Source organism: Thamnophis sirtalis, unplaced genomic scaffold (genome assembly GCF_051295495.1).
Source record: "Thamnophis sirtalis isolate CommonGarterSnake01/CBP01778 unplaced genomic scaffold, rThaSir2_p1.2 scaffold_7, whole genome shotgun sequence".
Lineage (NCBI taxonomy): Eukaryota > Metazoa > Chordata > Lepidosauria > Squamata > Natricidae > Thamnophis > Thamnophis sirtalis.
In genome coordinates, this window is record NW_028261387.1 from 57529163 (window position 1) to 57550529 (window position 21367).

General features: G+C 38.1%; 1 protein-coding gene across 2 annotated transcripts in view; it reads right to left on the minus strand.

Annotated features, from left to right (window-relative positions):
• Positions 1-21367, minus strand: part of KCND3 (potassium voltage-gated channel subfamily D member 3) — a 291154-nt gene that overhangs the window by 253992 nt on the left and 15795 nt on the right. The gene's annotated exons all lie outside the window — the stretch shown is intronic.

Genomic DNA, 21367 nt, shown 5'->3' on the forward strand with positions numbered 1-21367 from the left:
CTGAGCTAATATTGTGAAGCCATTCTTGTCTCCATTCTGTGGCTGAACCAATCTACCTCTCCTTGGTTATGTTAAGGCCAGACCTATATTCACTGTAGTGTCCATTCCCTTAGCAGATGGGAGCCTTAGTAGATTTGCTTGAATGGAGTACATTCAATGTACTCACACTGAATATGAAATCATAAAAAAGTTTTTTCTCCCCAAAGCTACATTGAAAGGATTGGACTTATTTTCTGGCAAGAAAGAAAGCATGCTCTGTAATAATTTCAGGCTACTGAATTTGTTTCTAATTACTTGACAGTTTGCTCTTCATGAAGAATAGAAAAAAACAGTACTGACTATCATCGAAGAACATTTCAGATAATATGTATGGGTATAAATTAATCTGGAACCCAGAAGTGACGTGGTATTTCCGACATGAATATAACGACTTAGCCTGTATGGGCAAAGGATAATTTGAAATAACTTCCATATCATGCAATGGGGTTTATGTTTTAGAAAGTTGGTTTAGGTTTTTTTTTTTCATTTTCTTTGTGCAAGAAAGAGAGGAGCAGTTGCAGTTGCAGTGATGTTAATGAAGCAGAGCAAAGTACCTCAAATGGCACAGATCAGAGGTGTTATTCAGCCAGTTCTGGTGAACTGGTAGCGGAATTTTTGAGTAGTTTGGTGAACTGACAAATACCACTTCTGGATGGCTCCGCCCACATCTATTTGCTGCCTCCAAAGTCCAGCTGATCAGAGTCCTAGCTGAACGATTGGGTCTTCTTCTGTTACCGTGTACAGGAGAACGGAGCTGGAAAGCAGGTTAGTGGGGTGGGGAGCAGTGGTGGGTTGCAGGCAGTACACCAGTGTACCAGAACCTGCCCGGAGCACCGGGTACCATTCCGATATGGTGCTCCAGAGAGGCCACCCATCCACCCATGTGCCTTACCTGTCTTTAAAGTTTTTGGCGCTTCCACTGAGGAGCTAGCATCGCAGTGGCTCATGGAGGCATCGCTGGATGGTAAGACGCATGCACGTGTTACGTGCATGTGTGTCACACACATTCATGTGAAGGATGGTGGGCCCCGTTGCAACCGTACTGGTTGCAATGGGATCCAGAACCCACCACTGGTGGGGAGGGAATGGGATTTTACAGTATTCTTGCCCTGGGGTGGGGTGAGAATGGAGATTTTGCAGTATATCTATCCCCTGGAGTGGGGAGGGAGTGGAGATTTTGCAGTATCCTTCCCCTGCCATGCCTACCAAGCCATGCTACTGCCATAGAACCAGTAGCAAAAAAAATTGAATCCCACCACTGGCACAGATGCTGTGTTGGATGGAGGTACAACTGCACACATATGAAGGCATTAACTTTCATTTTTATTTTTACTTCTCTCAATGGTTGTGCATCATTATTTATATTAAACCAGGAAGATATTAGAACTAGACCTAATCGGGGTGGAGAGGAAAACATAGTGTTAATTATTCTCCTATGATCTGGAGTGGAGTTTCTCACCCTTAGCAATTTTAAGATGTGTGGACTTCAACTCTCAGAATTAGCAAATTGGCTAAGAGATTCTGGGAGTTAGAGTCCATGCATCTTGATGTTGCCAAGGTTGAGAAACATAGAGAAATGTCTTGTCATAGGTCAAGATAGCAGCAGAAATGCTTCTGAGAATCACTTCTAAAATGCAACCACCAAAGGCAGCATGTATACAGATGGAAACATTAAAATTGCAGCTAAAAAGTCCATTATTCTTTTCATTATTTGATGCTAATTCAAATTCATAGTAATGAAGCCTATGGATCTAAAATGTTTATTCTTCTATCAATATTTACCATCACCCGCATTATTTGTTTAATGACAATGACACGTTTAATACTTTTTAGTTCATGGAATTATGAAAGGATTAAAGTAAAATTTGGTTCATTTTATTTATAGTTTTGTCAAGTATCTACTAAAGTATTGTAGACATAATTAAACATAATAATCTTCCTAGACATAGATTTTATCTCCAAATGGAAATATTTTTGAAGTGATCTGTGAATGTGAATTAGAAATAGGGCTTTGGCTTTGTCCTGATCTGACATGGTTCGGAAGAAAACACCAATTTTATGCCAAAGAAGTTTAGAAAACAACTGCTGAATTCTCTGAGTCCTGGATTAGAAGAAGAATGTTTTCTATCACTACATTCAGTGTCTGAGGCATATTTAAGTAAGGCTCTTTAGAAAATCAAATTTGATTTTAGAGTACCAAATAGCTCAGCAAGCTAAAGCAGATTACAGGAGATGACTACTTTTTCAAACCTGAATCTGTTTTTACTATTTTATCTTGAATGTGTGCACAGCTTAGGCTAGCAGCAAATGAAGCAGTTAAGCTAACTTCCAAACATAGGAGAAAAGTATTTTTCATAACTGCAATAAAATTAGACAAAACATAGGCAACAGGCCCAGCCTGCACTTCATTCCTAAAAAGTAACATTTTTCTAAGCAGCAATCCTCTAAATCCTCATGTGGGATGAGGATAAAAGTTCATATTTGTAATGATTCTCAAGTTGTGAAGAAGCACTTCTCACTGCTCACTTATTTCTGGTTTTAGTAGAAAAAGTAATGATAACACAATGATAGATCCTGTGCATGCTTAGACCATCCTTGACAATGATGCTCATTTGCTCTAGATGCAGCAGAGATGCATACAGTGTTGCACATTATATTCTACCTCTTCCAGGTTCAGTAGCACAAAACAAAAGCTATATCTCCTTCTGCATAGTTTCAGCATGATTTAAGAAGAATGAATTCTCAAAACTCTTGGTATTATTCAGCCTGCTATGCTGACCCAAAGAGGCGTATGGTCCAGAATACAGGAATATAAGATACTATAAACTTTTCTAAGTAAGCAGTCTGCTTAGACACTCTCTCTTTCTCTCTCTCTCTCATGTGTTATATACAGTCTACTTGTAAAATAAATCTTAGTTTTCAGGCAGATAAAATAGGTATGACTAATGTAATAATTTATTAGAATTCATTCATGTACAGCATTAATTGCATTGAAGAATACGTTTAGTGAAACCTGGAGATATAACATATCCCTGACAGAATATCAAATACACATTAATATATAGTATTTTATGAGCGAGTTGAACATTAATTTTGCAGGAAAGCTAAATCATTCCCTTAATATGAAACATAAACTGTCACTTTCTTGGCTCCATACTTTGCCTGCCTTCATATTCTGACAACTGAAATTGGATTCAGGGTTAGCCTTAGGTATTATTAAAACACCGCACTCAATCCACCAAGCAAGACACCATTCATTTTGATCAGTTTTTGCAAATGTTTGTTAATAATTTCCATTATAACTTTAGGCCATTTGCAGGTAAGCTCATGAGAGGGATCAACTCCAGAATGTGAAAAATAGGTTGCAGAGCTCAATGAAATACTTGGAAAGAGAAAAAAAAATATAGGACCATAGGTTACAACAAATGACATTTTGATGTTCAATATGCAGAATTTTTAAATCTATAGATCATTAAAGCAATCCACCCCATGCAGAGAAACTGACACTCTTGTTCTGCTGTAAAGGTATGTTTAATACACCTTTTTGTATATAAATCACTTGCTATTCTCTGAAACTATTCCAAACATTTGCTTCATCACCTTATAAAAAGAGCAGCTTAACAGAGAGCAGTGAAACCTCAGATACTCCTTCCCTACAAATAAGATGACTAAACCAATGATGTGCTAATTTAAGTAATTACTATGGCAACTGTTTATATGACACATACTATTTGTTAGAGTCTTAAAAGATCCAGGATCCTCTTACAAAGCAGAAAGTCTGTCACAAGCAGAATTTGAGAAATCCTATAAAAGTGTTCAAGAATGCAACTCTGGGCAACGTCATGTATATATCCATAATTTTCTTAACATTACTACAGATGTTATTTGCCATTGCATATTCCAGCATGCTTTTTCAGCTTCTGGATACCTGTGTTCCCCCATCCAAGTAGTAACCAAATCCAACCCTTCTTCATTTCCATGTTCAAAGTTAGGGAAATGTCTGGTAAGATGCTATGTTGTTAGGATGATCAATGTTGGATCTTGATGACCACATAGGCAAACCTTTTTTAGGATGATCTGTTCCCAACTTTGCCCCTCAAGTCTTTCACCCTTTGCTGCTAAATTTGATCCAATGCTTGTTCTGCTATTGTTTTCGTTCCTTCTATCTTTCCCAACATTCACAAGAGAGTTGGGTTTCCAAACGGTATGTCTGAAATATGAAATATGAATCTAGTCGGAGTTAGAACTCATTGTAATGAGAGACTCTTTGTATTCTGAACCAATGTCTGCTCAAAGTGCTGAACAGATGAGGGCTAATTATCTGAGACTGAATAGTCTCAACTTGTGAGTGGATGTTTTTCTGGCACAAGATATGTAATAAGACATGAATAATTAACATGATTGCACTCCCTCAGAATAGCATATACATAGTTTTAGGATGTTCCTAGAATCCTTCCTATCATTGGAGGCCAAACTGATTTTTATGATGAGGAATACCTGCTACAACTTTCAGTTGATGTGCTAATGACACAACAACTTACTATTTTCACATACCAGTAAGTTAATATATAGACGATGCATTTTTTATGAGCCAACTGTGAACTTTAGTTGGAAACCACAGATGGTACAGAATATGGCAACCTAATTGTTGATTGGTGTATCTAATTGTGTAAATGTTTAGCTTTGAAACAATTGCATTGGCTGCTAATTAGATGAGTTATTTGTGAAAATGATAAAAGCAGAATATAAATAAATGAATAAATTAAAAAATACTAAGCCAGGTACAAAGTGTTGTTTATGATACATACCCGATCCAATTACATGTACTTAAATAGCAGAATGCCATCTAGTTGTTATTTGTATGGTATTTGTAGTCCTTAATGCTCTCTGATGTTGCTTGCTTATATTTATTTCATTACCAGATTAGAAATAGTAGCAAAGTGAATAGTATTTCTCTGTGATCATTTCTTATAGAGTTTTCTCTCCCAAAATTCACAAAACACAAACATGTTTGTTATAAATATGAATTCTTTTGCCTTTATTCTGTTTTTTGTTCCTTGTCTATATGCATGTTTATTTATGTTTTGTGTTGTATATTGTCATGTATTTTTATGTGAATTTTATATATTTAAATGGTTCCAAAATGTTTTAAAGAAAGAATACCATGTAATATAATAATAATGGCAGAAATGGTGGAGAAAAGGGCAAGGAAGATCAAGAATTGGTCGACAATAGTGAAGATTAATTGCATGGTTTTTGGACAAAACATCTGGTCTACTCCACTCATTTCCGAGCAATTTAATAACATACTGCAAGGAGGTGAAATTGAATATGGGTTAACATCTGGCAAAACCTACCTGATAACAAAAGAGGCAGCACCAGGCAACTACAGGCCAATTACCTGCTAACCAATAACTTTCAAATTGCTAATTTTGGTAGCTGATGCTAGCCAATAGCATCTTGTTGAAAACAAGCTCTTTCTACCTGAGCAGGAAGGAAACTGCTCAAACAGCAAAGGAACTAAAGATCAGCTCCTAATTCACAAGATAATTTTTGAAAACTGCAAAAGAAAGAAGATCAACTGGAATGTAGCTTGGATAGATTACAAGAAGGTATTTGACTCTGCCACATGACTTAATAATCATGTGCCTAGAAATAACAGGAGTCAGTAAAAAGATCAGAAGCTTTGTACAAAGACCAATGGCACAATGGAAGACATAATTGATGGACAATGGTGATAGACTTGGAGAGGTCAAGAAAGGATTCTTTCAAAGAGACTTATACTCACCACTACTGTTTGTCTTTGCACTTTGCACATCAAATACATCTGCCAGGCTATCTCACCTCTTATACATGCACAATCTGATGCTGTATGGAAAAACACTATCTGAATCACTGCTGAATATTGTCTGCATAAATAGTGACGATATTGCCATGGAGATTGGACCAGACTAATGTGCCACCCTCACCAGGCAAAAAACAGGCAAAAAATAGTGGAGACTAAAGGAATCAAGATACTTTATAGAAATAACATCAGGAATCTGGATTGCTACAAATGCCTGGGTATCATTCAAGCTAACAATATCAAGCACACGGAACAATATCAGGCAAGGTTAGAAGTGAATACATCATGACAGTAAAGACGATCTTAAAGTTTAAATTTTGTGGAAGAAATATCATCAAGGCAATTAACACCTGGCCAATTCCAGTTATCAAACACACAGCTGGAATAGTGGACTGGACTGAAGCAGAACTAAAAGACCTAGATAGGAAGAGTGGAAAAATAGTGACAATGAACCAAGGAAAATTAGAAAGCCTATCCATAATGGTGATGTATGACTTCTAAAAATGAGTAAATTGGTAGTTGAAAGGAAAAGTCAAGAGGGTAAAAACTCTCCAGCATGTTTGGGGAATTAATTAAAATCACTATAAAAGAAGCTCAGTTAGACTAGTGTGCCATAGGTCAGTAGAAGATACAAGATACAGCAAGGCAAAAGAGATTGACATGATTATAGCAACAGATTCATTTCCTTATAACATTAAGGAAGATCTTTCAGCCTACAACAAGGAGCTTCTTTTAAAATAATGAGATTGGAAAACTTCCTATTAACCCTTTTTAATTCAGTTACTTTTTCCAAGGAGAAAAAAGGACAACAATCCCACATGCCTTGTAATATTCATTTAGCTGTGGGCATGATGAAAAAAGTAGAAATGGAACAATAGAATCAATACAGGGTGTCCCAAATGTCTTAGTACAGTTTTAAGCTTTAAGACTATTGGGACATCCTGTATTAATTTCACAACTGGATTTCCCTAAATTTGTGTCATACAGATGTATTGGATTGCAATTATATTTTTTCCAAATAGTATGACATGATAAAAATTAGAATACTGATAGCACTTAGACTTATATACCACTTTATAGTGCTTATAGCAGTCTCTAATCCCGTGAGTTTGACAGCCCTGGCTGTGAGTTTGACAGCCCTGCTCTAAGCAGTTTAAAGAGTTTATGCCAACAACCTGGGCTCTCATTTTACTGACATTGGAAGGATGAAAGGCTGAGTCGATCTTGGGTCAGTCAAGGTTGAATTGCTGGCAGTGAGCAGAGTCATTCTGCAATACTGCATTCTAATCACTGTGCCACCATGGCTCTTTCTTTGATAATGGTAATCACATATATTTGGAGAACATATGTTGGAAAATTCTTCCCTAATATCTTCAAATATCTCAAAGCAATTTGACATACCAAGAGGATAACTCTAAATATAATATATTTGTAAAATCTGTTCTAAACAGAAGACTGCTTCCAAACTATGTGATTAAAATGATAGAACTGAAACAGAGGCTGAGCTAAATAACTATGCTTTATTTATTTGTTTATTCAATTTCAATTTTATTTACTTGTTTATTCAATTCAGCCACCCATTTTGGCTTACAATTCCAAGACCTTTAGTACCTTCCTGTCACTGCCATGTAAAAACTGAACTTCTGACTAATGACCATGCATTGTTACGTGCAGTTCTGTATGAGTTGAGGATATGCTTGGCAAATTCTTATCTGTCTTTCTGTTTCATTTTGTCTGTCACTACAAAAAAAATCATCTATGTGATATAGAACAAGTTGCCTGCAGATATTACAGTTTTGTTCTTGTCTATTGTCAACCCAATGCACTGGTCTGTTGGGACATGCAGGCTGCCTTTTCACAGTCAAGATTTTTAACTCTAGCTTGCTGAATAAGCCATAATAGTTGATTCATACATACACATAATTCTAACTAAAACCAAAGGCTTACTACTGTTGCTACCTTTTTCTTAGAAGCTAAACATTCAAAGTAGGTAAAGAATTATATATTTTTGAGAGGTCAGTTTCCACTGGTCTCAATATAGGAAATATTCCTCAAATACAAAGAACCTTAAAATTATTACATGAACAGAACTGAAATTAAGATTTCCACCTCATGAAATTTTAATTTCTCAATATTTGGGATATAATTTTTAAAATAAAAAAGCATATTGATACATCAAGTCTTAAAACAAAATACCCCTTCAGAGTAAAGCTGCAAATAAAATTGTTTTTCTATATCAATCTGGAAAAGTCACATTGCTTTACCCTGTAACACCAATTTATGCCTATTTCCCATTGAGGCATTTTGCTACCTCAGTGCTACTGAGGTGCCCTGTTGAGGTGGATCATGGGTGGTTCATGCCCAAATAGCTGCAATTGTCCCTCCAACAATGATTAGTAGTGGCAGAGTTGACAGTGGTATAGAAAAAAGTCCTCATTTGTTTACCAACTCTTTTCTCAAAAGGGGTCAGCAACAGTCCTGTCTGCCTGCCTGTCTGCCTATCTATTTACCCAATCATCTTTCACAAAATTCTTTTGTGTGTTTTTAAGAACATGGTTCATATATCATGTCAATCTGTAATGTGATCATGTGTTTTTTCCTTATCATGTTGTGTAGATCCAGTTATTGCCATTTGTATTCAGTAAATAATGGTTGAGCTGTTATTGTCTTCAAAATATCTTTGTAAGCAAATGAGTTCTGGGCTAAAAAGGTCAATGTAAATGTTCCCCCCACACATATGTGCTAGTCATTCCTGACTCTAGGGGGAGGTGCTCATCTCCATTTCAAAGCCAAAAAGCCAGTGGTATCCGAAGATATTTCCGTGGTCATGTGGCTGGCATGACTAAACACCAAAAGCACACGGAACACACTTACCTTCCCACCAAAGGTAGGTTCTATTTTTCTACTTGCATTTTTACATGTTTTCGAACTGCTAGGTTGGAAGAAGCTGGGACAAGTAACTTGAGCTCACCCCATCACATGGCACTAGGGATTCGAACCGCCAAACTGCCAGCCTTTCCGTCGACAAGCTCAGTGTCTTAGCCACTAAGCTATGTGTCCCTGTTCTGTGCTACTGCTCTAGCAAAGTAGCAAAGAAACAAATCAGGAAACCATCCTTCTGCTCTTCATCTCTGCCAACTGGATTATCCAATCACTAATGTTTAATGAATGTTTATAGTTATAAAATATCTTTTTGATGAATATCATGCTAATAGCTATCGATTCACCTTTGCCAGATTTTTGATTTATAGCAGTTATAATTATATTAACCAAGGATTTTATACATCCAGCCTGGGTGCAGATGAAGGGAAAAGCTCTATGAAAATCACTGTATGTTTATTACATCATATTTCATTCTAATTCTTTTATTTCTTCAAATTATGATGTGTTTTATAACAGGACACTTCTTTTCATTGTTCAGTTATACTGAAAAGCTATTTGTGAGACAAATTTTACTGTCATTTTATATCCACTATCAATGTTTTATGCTACTTGTTAATATTTTGAAATTGGGAAGATTTGCCTGGATTGAGAAAAACAGTTCTATTATTTTAGATGTGAATTTGGTTTTATTTCCCAGCATAAAACTATAATAACACTATGCAGAAACTGTATAATTTTAGAAATCCTTATACAAAAAGGAATGTTTTGCACATATGAACAACTTGCCTATAACACTTTTCATTATTCTAGAATAATGTATTTTATTGAAACTTAGATTAGTGTTTTTCAAACTTTGCAAATTCAAGAATTCCCCAGCCAACATTCTCGGAGTTGAAATCTACATTTCTGAAAATTGCCAAGTTTGAAAAAACACTAATCTAAGTTTTCAATGTTTTTTTTTTAATTGTTCAGGAAGCAAAACAGATAAAAGCACTCAGGAAAAAGACATGAGGAGTCCTTAGTGCTCTCTGAGACTGGTTGTTTTCTTGCAGACATTTCATTACCCTAATTATGTACCATCATCAGTGCAGTGATGATTAACAACAGGTGGTGTTACCTAGTTTGACTAATGATATGCAAGAAAACAACCAAGCTCAGAGACCACCAAGAACCCTTCATTTCAAACCTAAGCATCAGATATTCTCCTTTATTGGAGAAGAAATGGTTTAGCCTTTTCTAGCATGGTGTTAACATATGTCTAAAATGTCAACCTTCTAAATCAGTAATTGAATCTGCATGGAAGCCTCCTTCCCATTTAAATAAATGACTTCTTTGAGGTTACAGTTGAATAAGACATGAACTCCCCACTAAATTTTCTTGTTTACATCATGGGGGTTTGCAATATTGCAACTGCTCCCTGGGACATGCAATACAGAACAAGCAAGAGCCAAATCCCAGGGAGTTTTAAAAATATCACACACACACACACACACACACACACACACACACACACACACACACACTTGATCCCTTGAGAACCTCAATTAAGCATCAGGTTACTCATTTGTACTCTAAGAACTCTTTATGAGCTGTATAAACACTTCCATAACACTGGAAATTTGATTCAGTTGATTTGGAATTTAGCCTTCCCAAAACCTACAACACAAAATTTCCCTTACCTCCGTCTACTTATGGTAGCTACTTATTAATAGTTTTAGCAATAATTAAGCATTCAAATATTACAGTTATGATTTCTTGAAATACACATGAAATTAAAATGCAGCATAAATTAATTAAATTGTATAACTATATAAATTATAAATTATAATCATATTATACAGTGAAAGACAGAAATTACTAAGCTATCAAAGAAGGGAAAAGAGTGGCATCAAAAATCCTGTAGAAGAAACAAAAAAAAGACGAACAAACTTAAACAAAACTCAAATAGAAGCTTAACAACTAAACAAAACTAAATATATCCATATCGAAAAAACTAATCAAGTGCTAAATTTAAGGATTAATTACTGCAAATTAATAACTCAAAAGGGTACATATTCATCAGTAAAGCGCATTTTCCACAGTAAGACCTTAATAATATTTATTTCTGAGTAAATGTTAAGATTGAGCAAAACATAAAAAATAGGAAAGTTTCACATTGTAAAACATGCCTACTGTCTGCTTAAAAAAGGTGGCTTCAACTGAGTGTTTGCTTGATTTTGAGACTACCTTGATCTGTCCTCCAAAAAGTTGAAAGCAAATGAATATGATGGCCCACTTCCTGAGAGGCTGCAACAAATGATGGCAAGCAACATTTTTAGTTTGCTACTGTTGGCTTTTGTGATGGGTCATGCCTTCCATTGTTTCTATTTAATAAAAACATTATTGATATTGCTTCAACCTTCCAAATATATTGACCAATTATTGTTTGCCTATTCTGATATACCTCTTCATTTGAGGAGATAGAGTGAGAATTTACATACTAAGTTCCACATTTGTTCCTTCAGATGTAGGACAAACTTTCCTCTAGCCATTGATGCTGAACTGAAGAGATTCTCTACTGCATTTAATCATCTTCCTACATATGTACAATCAGAACTGAGATAGATGGAAATGACATTGCCCTTCTTCTCCCTGTCTCTTCTCCTTAACATAGTGCACATAAGCTTTAGAAATATATTTTGAAAGGCTGAATTCTGATAATTTTTATTTACAATGCAGTGTGAGCATGATTTTTATTAAGCAAGAAATGGCTCCCCATAGAAACACATTTCACTTGTAATATCTATAAGCATATTATTTTGGGAAAGGTGGTGTCCTTTTTCTAAAGACAGGCAATTAGAGGTGTACTGTTGTAGGCTCAAGATATTTTTTTCTATTGTGCCATCAATGTATTTTGGGATTGGGCTCCCTATATTAAATTCATATTTCATGTTGCAAATATTAAACTAGGGTTGGGGTAGGAAAAGTGATGCTGATGAAATTTAAAAGTTGAATTATTACCCAAATACTACCTCAAGAGCTCTGATGGCACAATCGTTAGAATGCAGTACTGCAGGCTACTTCTGTTGACTGCTGGCTGCCTGCAATTTGGCAGTTCATATCTCACCAGGCTCAAGGCTGACCTATCCTTCCATCCTTCCGAGGTTGGTAAAATGAGGATCCAGATTGTTGGGGGCAATATGCTGACTCTGTATACCACTTAGAGGATGCTGTAAAGCACTGTGAAGTGGTATATAAGCCTAAATGCTATTTCTATTTCTATTGCTATCTATCTTTCTATCAACTAGGTTAAAATAGGAAAGCTACACTGACATTATTGTTTTCTTCCTGATGGAAATGAAACTTATTTGAGTTATAAAATAAAATAAGATTGCATAGATAAGCATCCCATTTTAAGAGAAGACATTAGGAAAAGCTATAGCCTACAACTGATTCTGTATTCTGTTCTCTCCTTTCTTTTGTTTATATCAAGTAAGGAAAGCAAATGTTGAAATCAGCTGCATTGCCTTCTGCACAAACACCATTAAATGAAGGAAAGAACATTTGTGTACTTCCCATTGTTTTCTGTGTCATATGCGAACAATAGGATTCCATCCTTTTCAATTATGAGAAAAGAAATCTCATCTCAATTTGCAATGCTAAGGAAAAGTAACATATTTGAAGGTTGAACAGGAATGTGTTTGAAGTTCTACCTCCTGATTTTTGCATATTAGAAAAACAAACCTTTTGAATTTGATGTATGTGGTTCAGAGGCATTAAAATCTAAAGCCCTGGTGCCTTAAGTCATAAACTTTGAATGAGCACAATGTCTCAGAAAACAATCATCACATGCTGGTTGTTAGAGGAACATGAGTGGAAAATATATGACTATGAAATAATTATCCTAACTATACTTTAAGTATGTAATATTTAGTGTAATTATTTAATTACATTTTCATCCTTAAACCATCCATAACTTGCTAGATAAGATTTCTGAAGTGCAAATATGGTTCTGCTGTGGAAAAAGGTGCTTCTGTGATTCAGTCTTCCACTAGTCATGCCATTCAAGGCAATCTGGTCTTAAATGTTCCTAAGAAAAGAACATGAAGCCATCCTGTTCTCTTTGTGGCTCTCCAAAATGTACATGCAATGGCACACTACCTCTGCATACGGACTCTTCTATAGTCATTAAGTAGGACATGAAATAGGAAACATATACTTACTTTGCCCATTCCTCATTTATTTTCTTAATATGGAACTAATTAATGTTTGATGAATCAGATCTAAATCTGTTCAACCAAAGAACATTACATTCAGATAATTTTAAGTGGTGTAAAAGTATACATATGTATGTATGGACTGGATACTCTGTTGATATTGCATTAAAAATCTGCTAGCGTGAATCAATCTAGAGTGAACGTCATCTCCTTAAACCCTACTGCATCTTTCACAACACTCAACTATCATAAAAGATGAAACAAAACAACTTGCAGTTTCTCAAACTAGCAGATTATGCTGCAATCCTTCCTTTTGGCTCACTTTACAAATAGTTCTTTCTTTTGACAAAAATAATATAAAAATACACTCTGCCTTTTAAACCCTACTTTTGAAAGCAACCAATGTGAAGAAATATCTTGAGAAACTTTTCAAGAAAAGAAATATTCTTAAGTCAAAAACTATCTTCAGTAATAAGGTCAATTTGCTATCTTAGACATACTGAAAAACCAATCTGAACCACAAATAAAATTCAAAATTGAGAATATACAGTTTTGTTTTGTTCTTAAAAGAGGAAATGTGTTTTAAACTAACACTAATAATTAGCCTTTCACTAATTTTATTAAATCAAAAATTTGAAAATACTGTTCTTCATATTTAACAATAGCACTTATATACTGCTTCCCAGTGCTTTACAGCCCTCTTTAAGAGGTTTATCAAGTTAGAATCTTGCCCCCAACAATATGTGTCCTCATTTTACTGACCTCAGAAGGGTGGAAGGCTGAGTATACCTTGAGCCGGTGAATTTACTTTTATTCTAAACAAAACTATTTTCTAATACACTACTATATGACATCTTTTGCTGATTAAAACTTTGTTTCAACACATTTTGAGAAATAAACAGTGAATTTTTAAGATATCAGAATTCTGTTTTTTAAAAAAATCATCTAATGGATAACATAACAAGAAGGAATCACCACATTTCTAATTTTTATAATCAGTTTGTAAGAAAATAAACAACTTTAGCTGGGATACAAAGATATGCCTAGATATAGACCTCACTAAACTCACTACAAAGAATGTCTTCGCAAGTTGATTCATACAAATGCTAGTGCCCTTATTTATTTATTTTTTAAAAGAAGCAATATAGATATAGATAGATATAGATATAGATATAGATATAGATATAGATATATAGATATATAGATATATAGAGATATAGAGATATAGAGATATAGAGATAGAGATAGAGATAGAGATAGAGATAGAGATAGAGATAGAGATAGAGAGAGAGAGAGAGAGAGATAGAGATAGAGATAGATAGAGCAGTGTTTCTCAACCTTTTCTTCATCATGGATCCTGTGATAAACCATGGCCATGTACCAAGATGTAACTCAAGATTTAAAGCAAGACACTGCATCAAGCCTTTGTGAACATTGCGTGACATTATGGCCCTTTCAGGAATCCATGGACCACAGGTTGAGAATTGGTAGGTAGTAATGACCACAGCATGCATTTCCATCTACTTGAGTTTCACTATTTTATTTTGTTTGTGGTGCCCTCAAGTCATTATTGACTCCTGTCATCTGTCTACACAGTCCGTGCAGTTTTCTTGGTAAGATTTTGGAAGTGGCTCACCATTGCCTTTTTCCTATGGTTGAGACAGAATGACTGGCCTAACATAACCCAGTAGCTTTACAAGGAAGGTCTAAAACTCATGGTCTTCTGGTTTCTAGATTGGTGTCTTAATCATTGTACTAAACTGACTCTAACTTTGGTTGACCTCCTAACAAAAAGCACTGGTTATTGTTTGGTTAGATGATCATCACCAAATATTAGGGTAAAAGCTAGATTACATCCTAGATGAAGGCAATGGTAAACAGCTTCCATAATGCTACCAATGGACAAAAGTCTTTACTACTTTGTTCCAGTGGTGGGTTACTACCAGTTCAGACCGGTAGTGGTCAGGTGGTCTGGGTCACTGGAACCGCCAGTAACCCAGGCCTGTCACATCCCCAAACTAGTTCTCCAGGTGGTGCCATAGGCACCGCCATCTTGTCTTTTGCTTCTGGGCATGCGCAGAGCAATTTTTATTGCTCTGTGCATGCACGTATGGTGCATCCACGAGCGAACCGGCGGTAGAGACTGCTGGAATCCATCCCTGCCTTGTTCCCACCTGTAAATACAACAAAACCAAATAGTAATCCTTCAATATAGGTACACTAACAGAAACCAGAAGCTATGATGACAGTGTAAGAACACTTCTTTATTTAAGTTGAATAATTATAGCTGGCAAAAGTTTCTAAGGTATACTAGAGTTCATACAAGCTGCAAAGGAACCACTCATGCTTTTTAAATCACACTGATTACATTTATAGTAACATTTTGGTTTAATGTGATATGTATATGTTTGTCTTTGCCTGGCAAGTGGCTTTGTGCAAATAAGACAGCCAAAAATGCCTATGATATCAAAAATGACATAGCAGAAAAGATTTTAGCAATTCTAATTTTTTGCATCACTGCATGACAAGTTGCTCTTGTCCTTACTCCCATTTTAAAAGTGGTTGCCTTCCAGAAATTACCCTTTCCCCAAAGATTGATTCTCATACTCTGCTGTGGACTCCCTGGATAATATTGAACAAATCCTTCTGGGTTAAAAAAAAATCTATAAATATACTGAGCGTATATTAAAAACTTCTAATTTTAGCCAGAGGAAACATACACACACAAACAAAATATTTAATTATGTTTCCCAGAAGGATGGTGGAAGCTGCCAGCCTCCAGAAGAGACTATCTCTGCTAGAAGCGGGCAGCTGATTTGAAATTAATTCTGAAGAAGCGTTTCAGTAATTCAGATTGATTAAGGATGCACCCAAGAATAACACTTTCATTACAAAACCTCCTGAGTAAAATTTAAATGATGCTAAATTAAAAACAGTCTCTGTTAAATCAGAAACTTATGAACACAACAGAACTAGAAAAGATGTAGAACCGGTATAATTTTATTTGTTTTTCTTACAAAGATTCCTGCAGATTCTATTCCTATTCATGCCTCAGTCTTGTACGATGTGATTGATTCTAGGAGTGTTATCCTTCCTTGGACTTTTTAGAAAAAGGCCATCAGTCATGTGGCATTTTATAATCTTTCCACTGATTTGCAAAACATATGTACAATATACATATGCATAGTATGTTCTATTTTGGGAATCCACAACCATTTGGAGCCATTCAGTATTTTGGAAAATATTGGCTGCTGTGATGTCTTTGAGTAGCCACCAAATATCTTCAGAGCAAAAAGCATTAAAATGCTAGGCAGTGCAGCCCACCTTCCCCAGTTTCCTATTCTAAGACTGTCTCTGGGAGGGTTTTAACTCATCCCTAGATTAAAAAATGCATGAAGAATTTATTTTTTAGTCCTTATAATAAGGACTTTCCCCCTTATTATAATGGGAGAAAAATATTATATTATATAAAAATATAATATATATTCTATTCTATACTCTACTAGGCAGAATAGAAAGAGCTTGACAGAGTTTCCGATTTCTCTGAAGCTCTAATGCTAATCTGAAAGTAGAGGTAGAATTGCCTTGTCAGTTAACTTATTTGCTTCAATGAACTGATGGACTTGGATCTAAGTTCTGGTGAAGGATTCATTTTATTATAGACTGTAGCTCGATTTTTTTTAGTGATCTGTTTTAGATCCATTAATTGTCACTCTGATTATAGACACATAAAGTCAAAGTTTCCCAAATATCTCTAAAAATATACTAAATGTAAAGTGGGTGAAAAACGGCTGAAAATGAAGACTAAAGTCAGCTGACCAGTGGACACATGCACCCTGGAGTGACAGGGCAACACCTCACATGCCCTAACAAATGGCTCTGCATGCCACCTGTGGCACGAGTGCCATAGGTTTGCCATCATGGCTATAGATTATTTCAAAATTTCCTAAGTCATTTAGTATTGAAAAATAATTGGTTAATAATTTAAAATATATACATATCAAGAAATTAAGGCCCAAACAGGGAAACAACTCTTCAGAATCACTAGAAATTGAGTCCAGAAAAAACTTACTTCCAACTATCCTATTCCCTAGTGTCCAGAAAACTATTCAAATACAGCTGTCCTTTAAGTCTTATTAACCTTAGCCACCATAACAATGAAAGGGATGATGGAAGTTGTAGGTCAGTAACTGGACTCCATGCCCCCTCCAGAAGACCATGGTAAATTCACTAAAAATGAAAATGTGACCTTTCATACATAGAATAGCTGCATCTGCGAGTAAGGGCTCTTTAAAGGTAAATGAAATAGATGAAATGTGTATTTGTCTTTGTACCTTAATCGAGTCAGGACTCAAAAAATATATATTTTAAACTTGTTTTTAATGTTTACAATCCAAAGTGGAATATTTCTTTTTAAATGGAGGTGTTTCAAAAAAATATAATTCACTTTGGCCTCAGTGCTTCTCAAACTTGGCAACTTTGAGATGGATAGCCTTGGCTGAAGAATTCTGAAGTTGGAAGACCACATATTTTCAAGTTGCCAAGAGTGAGAAACACTGGCCTAACCTATATTCAGATCCTTTCTCAGTCAGGAATTTGTAAGACTTGATAAATCACATCACTAATTGCCGGTTCTTTTTCTCATTTGTCAAATGAGAGGAAGAGCAGTCTACTTCAATGGCATGTCAAGCCCTTTATAAATAAAAAATGTTGCATTTAGGATTCATTAATAATGCATTTAGAAGAAAATTTGCTGTTTGAAACCAATTGTGGCTTTGACTTTTGTTTTTTAAAGACAGATGTGCAGACAAAGATTGCTGCTTTAGTATCATTCCTTTCTCTCTTATATTTTGACAATGAACTTCATTATAACCTCAAAGCATTTCACAAGATCAACATTTTGTATCTGCTCCTCTATTGCTTTCAACTTCTTAAAGGTTAGCAAAGATTTTATTTTATTTCAGTTATTAAGGGTAGATGCTATTGTCATCAGCATCTTTCATTTTTATACCTTTTTAGTTGGTGGTATTTAACATTAAATTCAGATTTATTTTCAGGTAAACAAGCTTATGACTGCTTTGAACACAATTCATGGACCTTTCCCCATATTATTCCTTTAGTTGAAGAACCCTAAAAGAACTCCATTAAGCAAACAAACTAAATTCCTTACTATTTGTGTGTATGGTATGAATGATGATGAATGTGCCCACTTTTAATTTAAATTAATTAATTTTATATTATTATGTTGTAACTCTGTATTTTTAAACTGACTATTGTGGGGATTGCATGAGTGAGTGATTGTGGTATGTATGAGAGGACTGGGAGTGCAACCTGATGCCTCCTCCACTGAGTGCTGAAGCAGAAGTGGTAGGGGGCCCAGGCCTACCTCTCGTCCTAGAATGAATGATATGAATGGCCTGCTGGGGAGAACGGAGGCTACGGAAGGGGAAGTGGGGTCTACGGCTGCGGGGATGGGCTGGCGCATTCCGGTCATTGTTGGGAGAGGCAGGTTTGACAGGAGCTATAGGGCTAGCCATTACCGGGGAAGGAGGGTTCGCTACGTAACAGAGATCCCTCCTTCCGGCTCTATTAACTCCACTCCATGACCAGATGGTGAGAGTTGTCAGAGCCCTGGTCTCAAGCTGCTGTTGCTAAATGCCAGGTCTGTGGTTCACAAAGCTCCCCTCGTCCGGGACCTAATATTAGACAAGGGGGCAGACCTGGCATGTATTACTGAGACCTGGCTGGGCCATGAGGGAGGAATCCCCCTCATTGAAATGTGCCCAGAAGGGTTTCAGGTGCTCCATCAGCCGCGACACCAGTGAAGGGGTGGGGGAGTGGCAATCATCATCCGAGAGTCCCTAGTTCCTCGTAGGATCCCTGCTCCGGAGCTTGTCGGGTGTGAGTCCCTTCTGGTGAAGTTGGACCTTGGGGGTCAAATGTGTTTGTTGCTAATGTACCTACCTCCGAACAGCGTTGCAACAGCCCTGCCTGTGCTCCTCGAGTCAGTAGCTTAGCTGGCGGTTGAGTTCCCCAGGCTTGTAGTGATGGGGGATTTCAACCTGCCATCACTTGGTGAACACTCTGATGGAGCACAGGAGTTCATGGCTTCCATGACAGCCATGGACTTGACCCAGGTAATTCAGGGTCTGCCTCATTCAGCGGGGCACACGCTCGACCTCGTATTTCTCTCGGAGCAGTGGAGACGTGATCTAGATTTGAAGGGCATTAAGATCTTGCCCTTGTCATGGTCAGATCACTCCCTACTGACGCTCAACTTTCGGAAACCAATCTCCCACTGTAGGGAGGGGGAACTGATTAAGTGGTTCCGCCCCAGGAACCTGATGGACCCTATTGGATTTCAGATGGCACTTGGGGAGATACCTGACTCTCTGGCCCACAGTCTGGCAGAGTCCTTGGTCGCAGCTTGGAATATAGTGGCGGCAGAGGCTCTAAACCAGATTGCGCCTTTACGGCCTCTTCGCGGCAGTGGATCCAGGTGGGCTCCTTGGGTTACCGAGGAACTCCGGGAGATGAAGCACCAAAAGAGATGCCTAGAGCGACGCTGGAGGGCTAGTAACTCCGAATCCGACCGAACACAATTAAGAGCCTTTATTAGGACTTATCTAGTGGCGATATGGGCGGCAAAATGTGCACATTTTTCCGCTCTTATTGCATCCACAGAATCTTGCCCAGCCGCCCTGTTTAGGATAGCCCGGTCCCTCTTGAAAGGGAGGGATGCAAACGAACCCTTGCAGGGTAGAGCTGAGGAATTTGTTCAGTTTCTGACGGATAAAATTGCTTGGATCCAGCGGACCTGGACTCCACTTGGATGGTACCAGCTGAGGCACCGGGGGAAGGTCCTGATTGGATTTTATGGAGTGAGTTTCAACTTGTTGCTCCTGAGGAAGTGGACAAGGCCATGGGAGCGGTGAGTGCCTTCACCTGTTTACTGGACCCGTGTCCCTCCTGGCTGGTCTCGACCAGCAGGGAGGTGACACATGGCTGGCTCCAGAGGATTGTTAACACCTCTCTTCTGGAGGGATCCTTCCCGCAGCCTCTAAAGGATGCGGTGGTGAGACTCCTCCTTAAGAAACCATCCCTGGACCCAGCCATTTTAAACAACTATCATCCAGTCTCCAACCTCCCATTCGTAGGGAAGGTTGTTGAGAAGGTGGTGGCCTTTCAACTCCAGCAGACTTTGGTTGAAGCAGATTATCTGGATCCCTTTCAGTCAGGTTTCAGGCCTGGTCACGGCACGTAAACTGCTTTGGTCACGCTGATTGATGATCTCTGGCGGGCCAGGGATAGAGGTCATACCTCTATCCTGGTGCTCCTTGACCTCTCAGTGGCCTTTGATACCATCGACCATGGTATCCTTCTGCAACGGTTACGGGAGGTGGGAGTGGGAGGCACCGTCCTAAGGTGGTACCTCTCAGACAGGTTGCAGTCAGTGTTGGTTGGAGGACAGAGGTCGACCCCTAGGCCCCTCAAATATAGGGTGGTGCAGGGTTTGGTCCTGTCCCCCCTCCTATTTAACATCTACATGAAGCCGCTGGGTGAGATCATATGCTGGCACGGGATCAAATATCATCAATATGCGGACAATACCCAATTGTATCTGTCCACCCCGTGCCAGCTGAGCGAAGCAGTGGAAGTGATGTGCCAGTGCCTGGAGGCTGTCAGGGTCTGGATGGGAGCGAACAAGCTTGCACTCAATCCAGACAAAACCGAGTGCCTATTGATGTTGCCTCCCAAGGTTAGTCCAGATATTTCACCTCTTACCCTGGGGGGTGAAATTATACACCCCTCAGAGAGGGCCCACAATTTGGGTGTTCTCCTGGACCCACATCTGTCGGCTGTGACCAGGGGGGCTTTTGCCCAGGTTTGGCTGGTGTACCAGTTGCGGCCCTACCTGGACCAGGAGGCACTTCGAATAGTCACTCATGCCCTCATCACCTCAAGACTGGATTACTGTAATGGGCTCTACATGGGGCTGCCCCTGAAGAGTGTTCGAAGACTACAGTTGGTCCAGAACGCAGCCACATGAGCGATATGGGGTGTATCTAGATACACCCATGTTACACCGATCCTCCGCGAGCTGCACTGGCTCCCCATTGGTCTCCGGACTCGCTTCAACGTGCTAGTCGTTACTTTTAAAGCCCTACATGGTTTAGGACCTGGCTACCTGAGAGACCGCCTCCTGCCACTCACCTCCCAATGACCAACAAGATCGCACAGGCTGGGCCTCCTCTGGGTGCCGTCAACCAGACAATGCCGGGGGAGGGCCTTCTCTGTTGCTGCGCCGGCCCTGTGGGAATGATTTACCCGCAGAGATCCGGACCCTTACCACTCTCCCGGCCTTCCGAAAAGCCGTTAAGACCTGGTTGTTCCGGCAGGCCTG